This window comes from Myotis yumanensis, unplaced genomic scaffold (assembly GCF_028538775.1).
Source record: "Myotis yumanensis isolate MYYU_CA2020_CCGP unplaced genomic scaffold, mMyoYum1.0.hap1 SCAF_10, whole genome shotgun sequence".
Lineage (NCBI taxonomy): Eukaryota > Metazoa > Chordata > Mammalia > Chiroptera > Vespertilionidae > Myotis > Myotis yumanensis.
The window spans coordinates 6580237-6593373 of NW_027223761.1; the positions used below are offsets into that span (position 1 = coordinate 6580237).

Here is a 13137-nt window from a genome sequence, read left to right on the forward strand (position 1 = left end):
TGTCGGTGCCAGGAAGGTCCAGTTGTGAACTCAGAGCTGTGGGCCCACCAGAGTCTGTGGAGGACTCTTGAGAAGTAAGAGTTCAGCACACAGGGGAACAAAAACCGGAAACTGCATAAAAAATGCAGACTAATGATTAAGAACTCTGTACAGTATATACAAACTCACAAGTTGTTATAGGGGCAAAAAATAGTTTTTAAAAAAAGACGTAAAATTAAAAGTATGTGTCCCTCGGATCCTATCCTTCAATCTTTCCCAGGAACCCACTGTGACCAGCTTCTTGAGACGCTCCAAAGACATTCCGTGCTTATGTCATCAAATATATTGGTGTATTCTTTTTAAAAATATAAATTATAGTATATTAACATACTCCTTATTCTCACTTTGAGCATTTTTTTTCATATCAGGAAGAGTTGCACGCCAGTACGAAAAGCTCTGCCTTATTTTTTAAAGCATAAAAAGCATTTATTTGAGCAAAAGGAGCTGCTGCTCTGCCTTATTTTAAATCACCACACATTCTATTTTATGGAATCCATCACTTAAGTGAACTTAAATGATGAACATTTAAGTTGTTGATAGGTGGTTGTTTTTTTTCCCATTCCAGGTAAGCAGTACCCTTACCCATACTTTCTGGTGCACACATGGCCTCTCAATCTATGGGGCATGTTTCCAAATTTTATTTCTAAAATTGCTGAAGCAACGGCTGCGTGCAGGTTTAATTTTGAAAGGCATTGCCTAATTTCCTCCCAACAAGTTGCACCGACGTACAGCGGATGGACTGCTCAGCCTACACATCGGTGTCAGCTCAGATGGGCCTTGCAACACTCCCAGGGAAGGCAGGGCAGCTCTATAATCGCCAGTTTTACAAGTCGGGAGACGGGCGTCTCTGACGGAGCCCGAACCAGATGCCAAGCTTCCAGCTCTCAGTCCCCACACTGAGCTCCTAGCTAAGCCCGAGGCGGCCGGCCGGGGTCGGGCCGGGTCGGAAGCGCGGGAGCTCGGGGAAGAAGGGGCGGTGGGGCAGGAGGGGCAGGGCGGCCTCTGCTCCCGGGGTCCCAGTTCATCTCCCACCTGACACGGGAGCCTCTCGGGAGCAGCCGCTGTCGCCCAGCCCAGGCTCGAACACTTGTGAGCTAACGTCCCTCGGACAGTCGCTTCCTCCTGGGCCAGCTCCCACCTTCAGAACGTTCTCCCTCCGTCGGGCTGGGCTCGGCTCGGCTCAGCCCAGGCTAGGACAGGCCCGGGGCCAGGGAGGCCCCTCGTCAGGACAAGTTTTCCAAAGTCAAAACTGAACGCGCCCAAGAGAACTCGCCCCGTCTCTGCGCCCTGCATCCCAGACACCTCAGAGCCCCGGCTGCCAAGAGAAACTGCCTTTCAGGCCTCCGCGGCCTCTCCTACGCCCGAGGCGCCAGGGCCCGCAAACCCAGCGACGCTGAACCGCCCGCTACGCTCGGGCGCCATCTTGCGTTCGTTCCTCTAGGCCACTCGGGGACAGTCCTGAAACTACATTTCCCAGAGTACCTAGCGCGTTGACGCAGGCGCCAAGAGCCTCCTCTGGTTTCCAAGGGAACCTCGCCCCTCAAAGGCCCGGCAGTTCGACTGTGGAGCGGGAAGCTGTCGCTCCCCCTCAGGTGCCCTGGCGTTAGACCAGGTCTGCAGCCGGTTGAGGGGGAAAGGAGGGGGCTGGCGGGGAGGAGGCCAGGCGGCCCTGCGTCCCGGACTGGCGCTCCCCAGTTCTCCTCGGGGTCCCCGGTCCGCGACCTGAGCCCCTCCGCGTTCTGAGGCGAAGGGGTCCGGCGAGGCGAAGCCGACTCCGTGTCAGCGTCTTGTCACCCCTGGCCGAGGGCCTGTGCGCCCCTGACAGGAATTCCCGGGGCGCCGGGTAGTTGGTGCCGCAGGTGAAAGCGCAGGTAACGAAGGGCCCGTCACCTGGCGCCCCCGGGTTGGATCCGCCTCGGTCTCTGCGGGACCCAGGACGCAGGCTCCCTTCCGGCCGTCAGGGCCCCTCCTGTGAGATGAGGCCCGGCGCTGGGTGACCCGAGGGCCAAGTCCCTTCGTCACTCTGAGTCCAAGTTTCCTTCTCTCTAAAGTGAGGAGGTGGAAGCAGACTGACCCCTCAGGTCGCCTCTAGCAGATAAAGGGCCATGGCCCCCCATTGCACGCCGAGCTCAGGAGGAAGGAAGGGGGACGGGTGGTGTGAGCAAGTGTCTCAGCTCGGGGGCTGCTCAGAAGAACTTGGGCACAGTTATTGTGTCTCCTGGGCCTCACTTCCCTCCTTTGCAAACCTGGGGTAACAGTAGTACTTCCTCGGGTGTTTGGAAATTAAACGAGACATGTCACGTGTAAGTTTAGCCGGCGGACGGTACAGAGTGAGCGCCATCCCAAGACCCAGCCATCATTTCTGATACTTTTAAAAAGTTCCTTTAAAAATCGCCCCCAAAACCGTTCCTTAGCCCACCGTGAGACCTTTTCCTAATGTTTTGAGCCATTTCTTTTTTTTTTAAAGTATATTTCTTTATTGATTTCAGAGAGGAAGGAAGAGGGAGAGAGAGATAGAAACATCAATGATGAGAGAGAATCATTGATCGGCTGCCTCCTGCACGCCCCCCACTGGGGATGGAGCCCACAACCCAGGTATGTGCCCTTGGCTGGAATCGAACCTGGGACCCTTCAGTCCGAAGGCCAAAGCTCTATCCACTGGCCCAACCAGCTAGGGCTTGAGCCATTTCTTTTTACGCGGGGCAAATCCGTTCTTCTCGGCAGGATGGCTTTGAGGGCTGATTCTGATGGGGAAGCCCGAGTCTTCTCACCGAGATGGGAGGCTCCTGGCGGGGAGGCTCCTCCCTTCCGGGCCGTCTGGGTTTGAACATTACCAGCTGTACCTGGGCAGGTGCAGAGTCACGGCCCCGAGTGCAGAAGGTCCGTTCCCCTCCTTAACAGTCACACAGGGTGTCAGCACTTCCATACCACAACGCAGAAACCGCTGGATACTGAGCGATAATCCTATATAATAAAAGGCTAATATGCAAATTGACCAAACAGCAGAACAACCGGTCGCTATGATGTGCACTGACCACCACGGGAAAGACGCTCAATGCAGGAGCTGCCCCCTGGTGGTCAGTGCGCTCCCACAGGGGAAATGCTGCTCAGTCAGAAGCTGGGCTCACAGCTGGCGAGCACAGCAGCAGTGGTGGGAGCCTCTCCCGCCTCCGTGGCAGCGCTAAGGATGCCCGACTGACGGCTTAGGCCCGCTCCCCCAAGGGCTCCCCCAAGGGCTCTTGGACTGTGAGAGGGCACAGGCTGGGCTGAGGGACCACCCTGCCCCCGAGTGCATGAATTTCGTGCACTGGGCCTCTAGTTCTCATTTAACAGTATAACAATATTATGTAAGACTGGATACACACAGTTGCAAAGAAATGCCTAAGAAGCCTATGCTGTCTGCATGGAGTTCAAGCTTTGTGTTAATTGGTAAAATCCTAACAAAGAGTTTTAAATTAGCAATAAACATGTTTTTTAAAATCGGAGAACTCCCAATAGCTCCACAGACTCATCCAACAGGCATCCTTATGTGGAAGGAAGTGGGACTACTTTTTGAGCACTTCTTAGGTACCTGGTGCTGTGTGGGGTACTCTGAGGGATACAAAGTTGCACAAGACCATCTTTGCACTAAGAAACGTAGCATCTAGTGGAGAAAACCAACTATGCATGCAAACACATCTCCTACAAGCACCTCTCTCATGATGTGTCCTGAGAGAGACACAAGTAACTGTGCTGTGAACACTCAAGGCAGGAAAGACCACTGCTCTCAGCGGCTATGTAATCGAGGAAGAGACAGCATTCGAGCCAGGCCTTGAAGGATGTGGAAAATGTGAATATGGGAAAGTAGGGGAAAAGTATTCTGGGCACCCTGCCTGTAGCCCGAGACCCGGAGGACAAATGTCCGTAGCCCTAATTACATGGTGAGCTTCTAGAAGGCAGCAACTGGGTTTGGATCAGTATTTTTAAATATATTTTTTATTGATTTTTTTACAGAGAGCAAGGGAGAGGAATAGAGAGTTAGAAACATCGATGAGAGAGAAACATCGATCAGCTGCCTCCTGCACACCCCCTACTGGGGATGTGCCCGCAACCAAAGTACATGCCCTTTACCGGAATCGAACCTGGGACCCTTGAGTCCGCAGGCTGACGCTCTATCCACTGAGCCAAACTGGTTAGGGTTTGGGTCAGTATTTTATTCCCATCTTGGTACATGGCTGGCACACAGTAAATATCAGTGAAGAATCAGGGGTTACGAGTTTCCTGCCAAGAGGAACCCAGATGTGGTCTCTGTTACCCAGAGGCCCTTCGGTTAGGCTCAGGTGCCCTCTTACAGTCACTCTTCTAAGGGAAGAATGTGAACAGGCAGATGACCAGGGGGTAAGGGCCATGTTGTTGGCATATTTAGTACAGTACCAGCCAACTGTGCTAAGCAGAGTGAACAGGGTCTTGTGAACGGGTAGGGGGGCTTGTGAGGCTCTTTCCCTGGAAAGGAGCTGCACACCACAAGGGGAGGAAACGAAGCAGTCTTAAGGACGACGGATGGATATTCCTTTGGCCCTTAAGGCATGTGTGTCTTTTCTTGGCTCTTCTTTTTCTGTGGCTCACTCCTCCCCAGAGACATTTTTTCCCCCATCCGTGACCTACCTGGAGTGTGAAACTATGTCCACTATGCCAACAGATTGCTGAGACCTGCAGCTACCGCAAAGGAATGACGTTGGCTTTAGCAGCACCATCTTCAGGCTGACTTCTGGGTTCGGCCCTTCTTCTAGTCCTACCTAGGGTGAACCAGGAGCTAGTACTGAAACAGACCACCACTCAGAGACACTGTCCAGTGACCTCAGGGAGGGGACAACTACCTTAGGACCTGGGGTGGAGATGTCGCTGGAGGAGGGCAAAGCAGAGAAGATGGAAAGGAGAATGTTCTTCTTCTTCTTCTTCTTCTTCTTCTCCTTATTATTATTATTATTATTGACTTCAGAGAGGAAGAGGGAGAGAGAGAGAGAAACATCAATGATGAGAATCACTGATCGGCTGCCTCCTGCACGCGCCCCCGGCCCCTGTTGGGGATTGAACTCACACCCTGGGCATGTGCCCTTGACCAGAACTGAACCCTGGACCCTTCAGTCCACAGCCAATGCTGTATCCACTGAACCAAACTGGCCAGGGTGAGAATGTCTTGAGGACAGGAAAAACCTTTCTTAGATTCCTCCTTTCCTATTTAGGCTCACAGAGGATGCAGTATTTTCAGAATGAGGAATGTAGGAAGAGGTTAAGTGGGTACAACCAAGGAAGGGATGGGGCACAACTGACTGCCAATTTTGTTCCTAGATGTGGAAGCTGCAGGACTTCTAGAAGCCACAAAAGCTCCTTTTCCTGGCGATGCAACCCCAGGTGAGCTGTTACATCACCTTCCTGACAGTCTGTGCTCTCCCTCCTGGAGCCCTGCTCTTTTTCTCCAGTTTGCTCCCACTCCACTGGCTGCAAGTAAGTGCCTGCGAGGTATGTCAAGATTCCTGGGTTGCTAAGTGCCGTGTGAAGCCTTAATTCTGGATCTGCCCCTTGAGAGGAGGTTACAGCGGCTCAGGGCCTGCCATGGAGGCCAGCGTCCGCCTACTTCAGGGGCATAATGATCCTTCCCAGTTTACAACAGCTAGAAAGTCTTGTATTACAACTTTTACTTTTCCATCTGAGGAATCTGGGTTCGTAGGTTATAAGTCAAAGAGCCAAATGGTGGCATTGAAACCAGTGATGTTTCCCTTGCCTCAGCTGTCACTGAAGGGGTGCGTCTGCTTACCGGAGCGGCCACAGTCCTTGGCTAACCTGCAGGTAGACCAAGACTGTCCTTCCTTCCCTTTTCAGCCAGCATTTCCTGCCCATTCTCCTCAGTTCTCCAGCCCAGCCCAGCTTCTCTCTGACATAAGACATATTTGACCAGTCTCTCACCCTCAAGCTCTTGCTGGACACTGACATGTTCCCATGGCAGCAGGTCCCATCAGAGAGCTGGTGCTCCTCCCCTTACTCTGCCAGGGTTGTCCGCTCCCAGGTGGCCACCCTGGGTAGCTGGGACACTTTAGGGGATTCTGTATCTGGGCTAGAGGACCAAGAATACAAAAGCTATTCTCCCACTGAATAGGGAGGCAAGTTGACAAAATTTGCCCAGTGGGATTCCCTGGCCTGGATAAGGAATGCCACACCCCCACTCCATTGACACCCCTGGCAGCAGCTCAGTGAGCCTCAGAGGTAAAGGTGGGGAGGTGGGTGTGGCAGAGACGGGCATGCAGAACAAGCCCAAACTAAAGCAAGGCCCCACATGCTGGCCTAACTCAAGCTAGATGTAATTGTCGGGGTGGGCAGCAGGCTAAGTGAAGGAGGATGCCCTGAAGGTTGGGGTGAGGAGACAGAGCTGATTATAAGTCACATGCATGATCTTCATGTGACCCGAGAAGGCTTGGAGCTGGGTAGGTGTGCCCAGGACTGCAGCTGCCAGTCTCCTCGGGTAGCACACACCGCCGTGCAGCTTATCTCTTGGTCTGGTGGACTGACTCCCATCTGATGCAGGCCTCAAGAGACCTTCTCCACAGCTTTCACTCTCACTGTTGGCTCAGCTAGAGGCCTCCTCCAGCCCTGTCCACAGTCTGATTGTCTCAGTGTCCCAAATGGTCCTGTGCTGGGCTGAACTCTGCCTCATCAGACTCTCCGCACTCCTGCCAACCTCAAGCTCTTACTTTCTACACAGAAATGAGAAACTGGAAGAGGGAGGCTAAGTGCCATGAGGATAGAATAAATGGTTTGAGGCAGCAGATGGAACTATTCTGGGTCAGTGGGATGCCTGAGCTGGTAAGCAGAGATCCCCACCCCAGTACTGCTGGCTATCCCATGTGGTGGGTGAGGCCAGGGAGAACAAGGCCAGATGCTCTGCCTGCTGCCAGATCTGTTGCAGGCAGTCCCTGCTGCCCCACCTACCATCCTGCTGAAGCCTCCCCCTCCCCGTCAGCCCTGCTCTTTTATTTGTTCCCCCTCTCCCTCCACCCCTGGCCTACCTGCAGCTGAGCTCCTTAGGAGTGCCTGTCTTGTCTTGGCCTGCATGCCACAGGACTGGTGTTCCTGGGCAGATACCTCTGATTCCTCTCAGATAAGAGAGGAGGCTATGGCAGGTAGAACTACATGTGGGCTAAGTGGTAAGGAACCAGGTTGAAGAGACAGTACCAAAGGACTGGAGGTACCTGTAAGAGTCTGCTATTCCCTGGGATGGATTGTGGGGCCGAGGTGAGGCTGATCTGATGGAGAAGCTGTCCTCAGAAAGAGAATTCTGTTTAAAATTGGACCCTGGATCCATTTGACAGGAAGGCTGGGATAAAACTAAACCCATTTCTTTTGCTTACAGTTCCTCATTCTGAGTCTTGAGCTGCAAACTATCCTCTCCTGCTGACTTTCCCATTTCCTCTATTCTTCTACACCCAGGTGTAAACCTCAGGGTGATAACTCTCATTTAATCATTTATCAAATTCTGATGATCTCTCACAAAACAGTTGCCTTGCCCTAGCCGGTTCGGCTCAGTGGATTAAACATCAGCCTGTGGACTGAAGGGAAAGGGCCCAGGTTCTATTCTGGTCAAGGGCACATACTTTGGTTGCAGGCTCTGGCCCCAGTGCGTGCAGAAGGCAACCATTCAATGTGTCTCTCTCACATCAATGTTTCTCTCTCCCTGTCTCTCTCCTTCTCCCTTCCACTCTCTCTAAAAATCAGTGGAAAAATAAACTCAGGGGAAGATCAACAACAACAACAACAAAAACACACAACAAAAAACACACAGTTGCCTTTTATTCCCACTTCTCTAGCCCAAGTCCCTGCTCCCATGCCTAGGCCTCTGTAATAGCCTCCTAGTTGCTTGCATCCTTCAGACTATCCAGAACGTCATGAGTAGATTAACCTTTTGGAGTATTGTATCATTTTACACGTTACGCTCGTGTTTATTGCCTTTAGTAGTGCTCCCATTGCCTGTCAAGAGCAGTATAAACTCTGTTCTTTAGCTCAGGGCCTTTCCCAATCTGGCACCAGCTAACCTTTCTGGCTTTATCTCCCAGAATGTCCTAGTACACATCTTTCACTCAAATCAAAGTAAACTCCTGACTATTCCTTGAAAACACTGTTCCATCTCTTCACCTTTGTTCATGCTGTTCTCTCTATCTAGAGGTTCCCCTCTTGCATTTATTCATTAAAATAAAGTGTTGGAAAATTTAAAAATTATTTTGAAAAATTTCAGAGCTACAGAAAGTTGAAAGAATAGTACAATGAACACACACATAACCTACATCTATATTCACCGGTTGTTAGCCTTTTGCCACATTTCTCTCTTTTTTATTTTCTGGACCCGTTGAAAATAAGATGTATGCCCTGGCTGGTGTGGCTCCGTGGTTAGAGTGTTGGCCCGCACACCAAAGGGTTGCAGGATCGATCCCCAGCCCTAGCCTGGGTGTGTGCAGGAGGTAACCAATCGATGTGTCTCTCTCACATCGATGTTTCTCTCCTTCTCTCTTTCCCTTCCTCCCTCCCTCCCTCCACTTTCTCTGAAAAAAAGCAAGGGGAAAAAAAATATCCTCTGGTGAGGATTAACAAGTAAAGAAAATAAGATGTAGCCCTGGTTGGTGTGGCTCAGTTGGTTGGGTATCATCCCATGTACAAAAGGTTGCAGGTTCAATTCCCAGTCAGGGCACTTGCCCAGGTTTCAGGCTTGATCCCCAGTAGAGGGTGTTCAGGAGGCAGCCTATGAATGTTATGTTTCTCTCTCTCTAAAAATTAATAAAAATATTGTAAAAAGACACTTTGCCCCTAAATATTGTGGCCCATATTTCCTAATAATAAGAATATTAACACCAGGCCAGTGTAGCTCAGTGGTTGAGTGTCAACCTATGAATAAGGAGGTCATGGTTCAATTCCCAGTCAGGGTACATGCCCAGGTTGTGGGTTTGATCCCCAGTAGAGGCCATATAGGAGGCAGCCTATAAAATCAATTATTTTTCTCTCATCATTTTTTTAAATGATTGCACCATATTTTATTTTATTTTTAAAGTCTTTATTGTTGAAAGTATTACATATGTCCCCTTTTTTCCCCATTGACCTCTTCCCCTTTTCTTTCATCATTGATGTTTCTATCTCTCCCTCTCCTTTCCTCTCTGAAATTAATAAAAGTATATATTTTTTTAAAAAAAGAACATTAACTTACATAACCACAATATCCTTTCTTAAAATTTGTGGTAAAATACACATAACATAAAATTTACTATTTTAGCCATTTTAAGTGTATAATTGTGGCATTAAGTACATTAACAGTGTTGTGCAACTCCAGAACTTTTTCATCATAAATAGAAATTCTGTATCAATTAAATGTCCCATCCCCCCTGATGATTTCTATTCTACTTTTTGTCTGTATGAATTTGTCTATTCTAGGGACTTAATTTAAGTGGAATCATGTGATCTGGCTTATTTCACTTAGCACAATGTCTCCAGGGTTCATCTGTGTTCATACATGTAGCATGTATCAGAATTGCATTCCTTTTTAAGGCTGAATAATATTCTATTGCAGATGTATGTGACATTTTGTTTAGCCATTCATCTATTGATAGACACTTGTTTCCATCTTTTTGCTGTTGTGCATAATGCTTCTGTGAACATGGGTATAGAACAGTGATGGCAAACCTTTTGAGCTCGGCATGTCAGCATTTTGAAAAACCCTAACTTAACTCTGCTGCCGTGTCACATATAGAAATTTTTTGATATTTGCAACCATAGTAAAACAAATACTTATATTTTTGATATTTATTTTATATATTTAAATGCCATTTAACAAAGAAAAATCAACCAAAAAAATGAGTTCGCGTGTCACCTCTGACACGCGTGTCATAGGTTCGCCATCATTGGTATAGAAGCATCTTTTTGAGTGCCTGCTTTCAGTTCTTTTGGGTATGTACCTAAAAGTGGAACTGCTGGATCATATGGTAAGTCTATGTTTAACTTTGTGAGGAATTGCCAAACTATTTTCCATAGCGACCAAGAAATTTCACAGTGATGCAATATTATTATCTAGACTACAGACCATAATTACATTTCTCCAAATATCCCTAAAATTTCCATTACAGCTTCTTTAAAAATTTTGATTCAGGACCCAATCAGGGATCACAGGCTGAATTTGGTTGTCATGTCTCTTAGTTCTTTAGTCTAGAATAGTCCTGCCTTTTTTGAAGAATCCAAGCTAATTGTATTGTAAAATATGTCTCCACTTATATTTGATTGTTTTGACTTATTTAAATATTACCTCACAATTAGATTTAGTTTAAACCTTCTGTAAAAATACTACTTTAGTCATTTGCTATTGCTTTATCCCATTATTGTTGATGCCAAATTTGCAGTCTTGGTTAAGATGGTATATGCTAGATCTCTCCATTTCAAGGAATCCTTTCCCCTTTGTAGTCATAAGTAATCTGTTGGATGATAAATTGAGACCGTGTGAATATCCTATCTTCAACAATCTATCAATTGTTAGTTTCAGCATCAAGTAATGATCTTTGCCTAAATTATTTATCTCATTGTGTTTTTAAAATTATAACATTCTTTCTACATTTAGTACGCATTCAATATAATACAGTATTATTCTTTAGTAAAGAAGAATATTCCCTTGATCTCTTTTTAGTATCACTATAGATTAAGGTACTCTTTTTAATTCAGTGTATTATAAGCTATTACCATAAATACTCACATTTTCTTATATATGGCCAGTGAGAGCTCCTTCAAGTTGGCCCCAAGTCCTTCTGTCATGTTTTGAGCACTTTGTTGCACAATATGATGTTCTAGATGCACATAGAATTTTCCCTGTCCTAAATATGGAATCAGCCATTTGTCCAAAGATCTCTAGTTTCTTTATGTGGGGAAAGATATTTAGAAACTGAGATCTAGATTCTAGGTATACTTATTGCTACTAAGATTTTATTGCTTTTAGGCTTTGTCAATGGACAGAGAATAAATTTTATTTTTAATCATTGAATTCTATGACTCTGCTTTTGACCATGTCATAGCCTTCCCATTATAAACAACTATAAAACTTAGAAATATAAATAGGGCAACTATTATTAGGCTCTGAACATTAAACAGGATGTGAGTACTAAGAGAAGGAAAACACTTGAAGTGAGCCCCACATTAACCATGGCCCCTGAACCTTTGTCTGAGGACAGTTTGCTGACCACAGCACAGAGGTGGAGCCCATGAAGAGCACAACAGTTCTGCTGAGCTGATAAGACAGAGCTTACAGTTGAGGGTTGCTAAAGCAGCTAGAAATTTCAGGGCAGGGTATCAGAGAGGTGGCAGCTGAGTAGAGGGCAGAATACCCATAAGCCCATAAGTAGGTTCTCTATGGGTCCTTAGCTAAAGACAGCTGAATATGTATAGGGTGAGACTCTGTGAGACCTGGCAGAAAGTTGCTGCTATGGATTTGAAAGTGGAATGGATATACTAGTGCTGGGAGAATTTGAGTTCTGGCCTAGCCAGAATGGAAACACTTCTTGGTACTCTGGGTATTGGGCTGAGACCAGAAAGGCCATGACCTAGAGCTGGGGTTGGCAAACTATAGCCTGCCCAAATCTTGCCCACAGTGCGCCAGATATGGTAATGCCTACCTACTTGTTTACATATTGTCAATGGCTGATTTCACACTGCAGTAGAAGAGCTGAGTAGTTGTGGGGGGGAAAAAGTAGTAGTTTGTGTTTTTTTGTTTGTTTGTTTTTTTTAAAAAATACATTTTATTGATTTTTTACAGAGAGGAAGGGAGAGGGATAGAGAGTTAGAAACATCGATGAGAGAGAAACATCGATCAGCTGCCTCCTGCACACCTCCCACTGGGGATGTGCCTGCAACCAAGGTACATGCCCTTGACCGGAATCGAACCTGGGACCCTTGAGTCTGCAGGCCGATGCTCTATCCACTGAGCCAAATCGGTTAGGGCAGTTTGTGTTTTTTTTTTTTTTTTTTAAAGAGGAGTTGGGCTTTCTAGAGAGAGCAAGTTCTGGACATTCCTACTGCCAGGACCCCACCCCTCCACCCCCCGCTTAAGGGCAGGTAGAAGATACTTCTCTCCCAGTGGAATGTAGTGAAAAGAATACAGCATTGTGAGTCCAGGGACATCCACAAAGCCATTGCAATGCATCCATAATAACCCTATTACCCTAGTGAAATTGCTTCCTTTTTTTAAATATATATTTTTATTCAAAGAGAAGAAGGGAGAGGGAGAGATAGGAAACAGCAATGATGAGGGAGAATCATTGATCAGCTGCCTCCTGCACACCCCCTACTGGGGATCGAGCCCGAAACCCAGGCAAGTGCTCTGACCGGGAATTGAACCTGTGACCTCCTGGTTCATAGGTCAGTGCTGAACCACTGAGCCATGCTGGCTGGACGAATTCTTTCCTTTTAAAAAATCTTATATTTATTGATGAGAGAGAGAGAGAGAGAGAGAGAGAGAGAGATCATTTTGTTGTTCCACTTATTTATGCATTCATTGGTTGATTCTTGTATGTGTCCTGACCAGAGATTCAACCTGCATCCTTGGTGTATCAGGACAATGCTCTAACCAACTGAGGTACCCAACCAAGTCCTATATTATTTTTAATATTTTAAATGTATTAAATGGACATGGTAAGACTTTTTTCCTCACTGATTAAGTAGGTAATATAGTTACATACTTCAAAATTCATTCTTTTTGTAAATCCTTTTCCCCCCAATAAATTATATATTTTAGAGATCATTCTACCTATACCAATACTTAAAGTTTTCTTGAACTTTTTCACAGTACAGTTTCCATTGTTTGCTATAGCTTATTTTACTGGTTCCTCTTAGATAGACATTTAGGCTATTTATAGCAAACAGTGCTATAGTAAATAACCTTATATACGTTATTGCACACACACACACAAGTGTATCTGTAGGATAAATTTCTAGATATGGACTGAAAGGGATACCTGCATTTGTAATTTTGGTAAATATTGCTAAATTGACATTCTTGCAGTTGTACCAGTTTACACCCCATCATTGTGGGGCTATAATAGTAGGAGC

At 46.7% G+C, this 13137-nt stretch overlaps 1 long non-coding RNA gene across 1 annotated transcript in view; it reads left to right on the forward strand.

Annotated features, from left to right (window-relative positions):
* Positions 1–1574: 1574 nt before the first annotated feature.
* The window catches only part of LOC139018811 (uncharacterized), a 37439-nt gene continuing 25876 nt past the window's right edge, over positions 1575–13137 (forward strand). Inside the window, exons 1-2 of the long non-coding RNA XR_011472947.1 lie at positions 1575–1651; positions 5368–5430. This is a non-coding gene — a long non-coding RNA (uncharacterized lncRNA). The remainder of the gene's footprint in view (positions 1652–5367; positions 5431–13137) is intronic.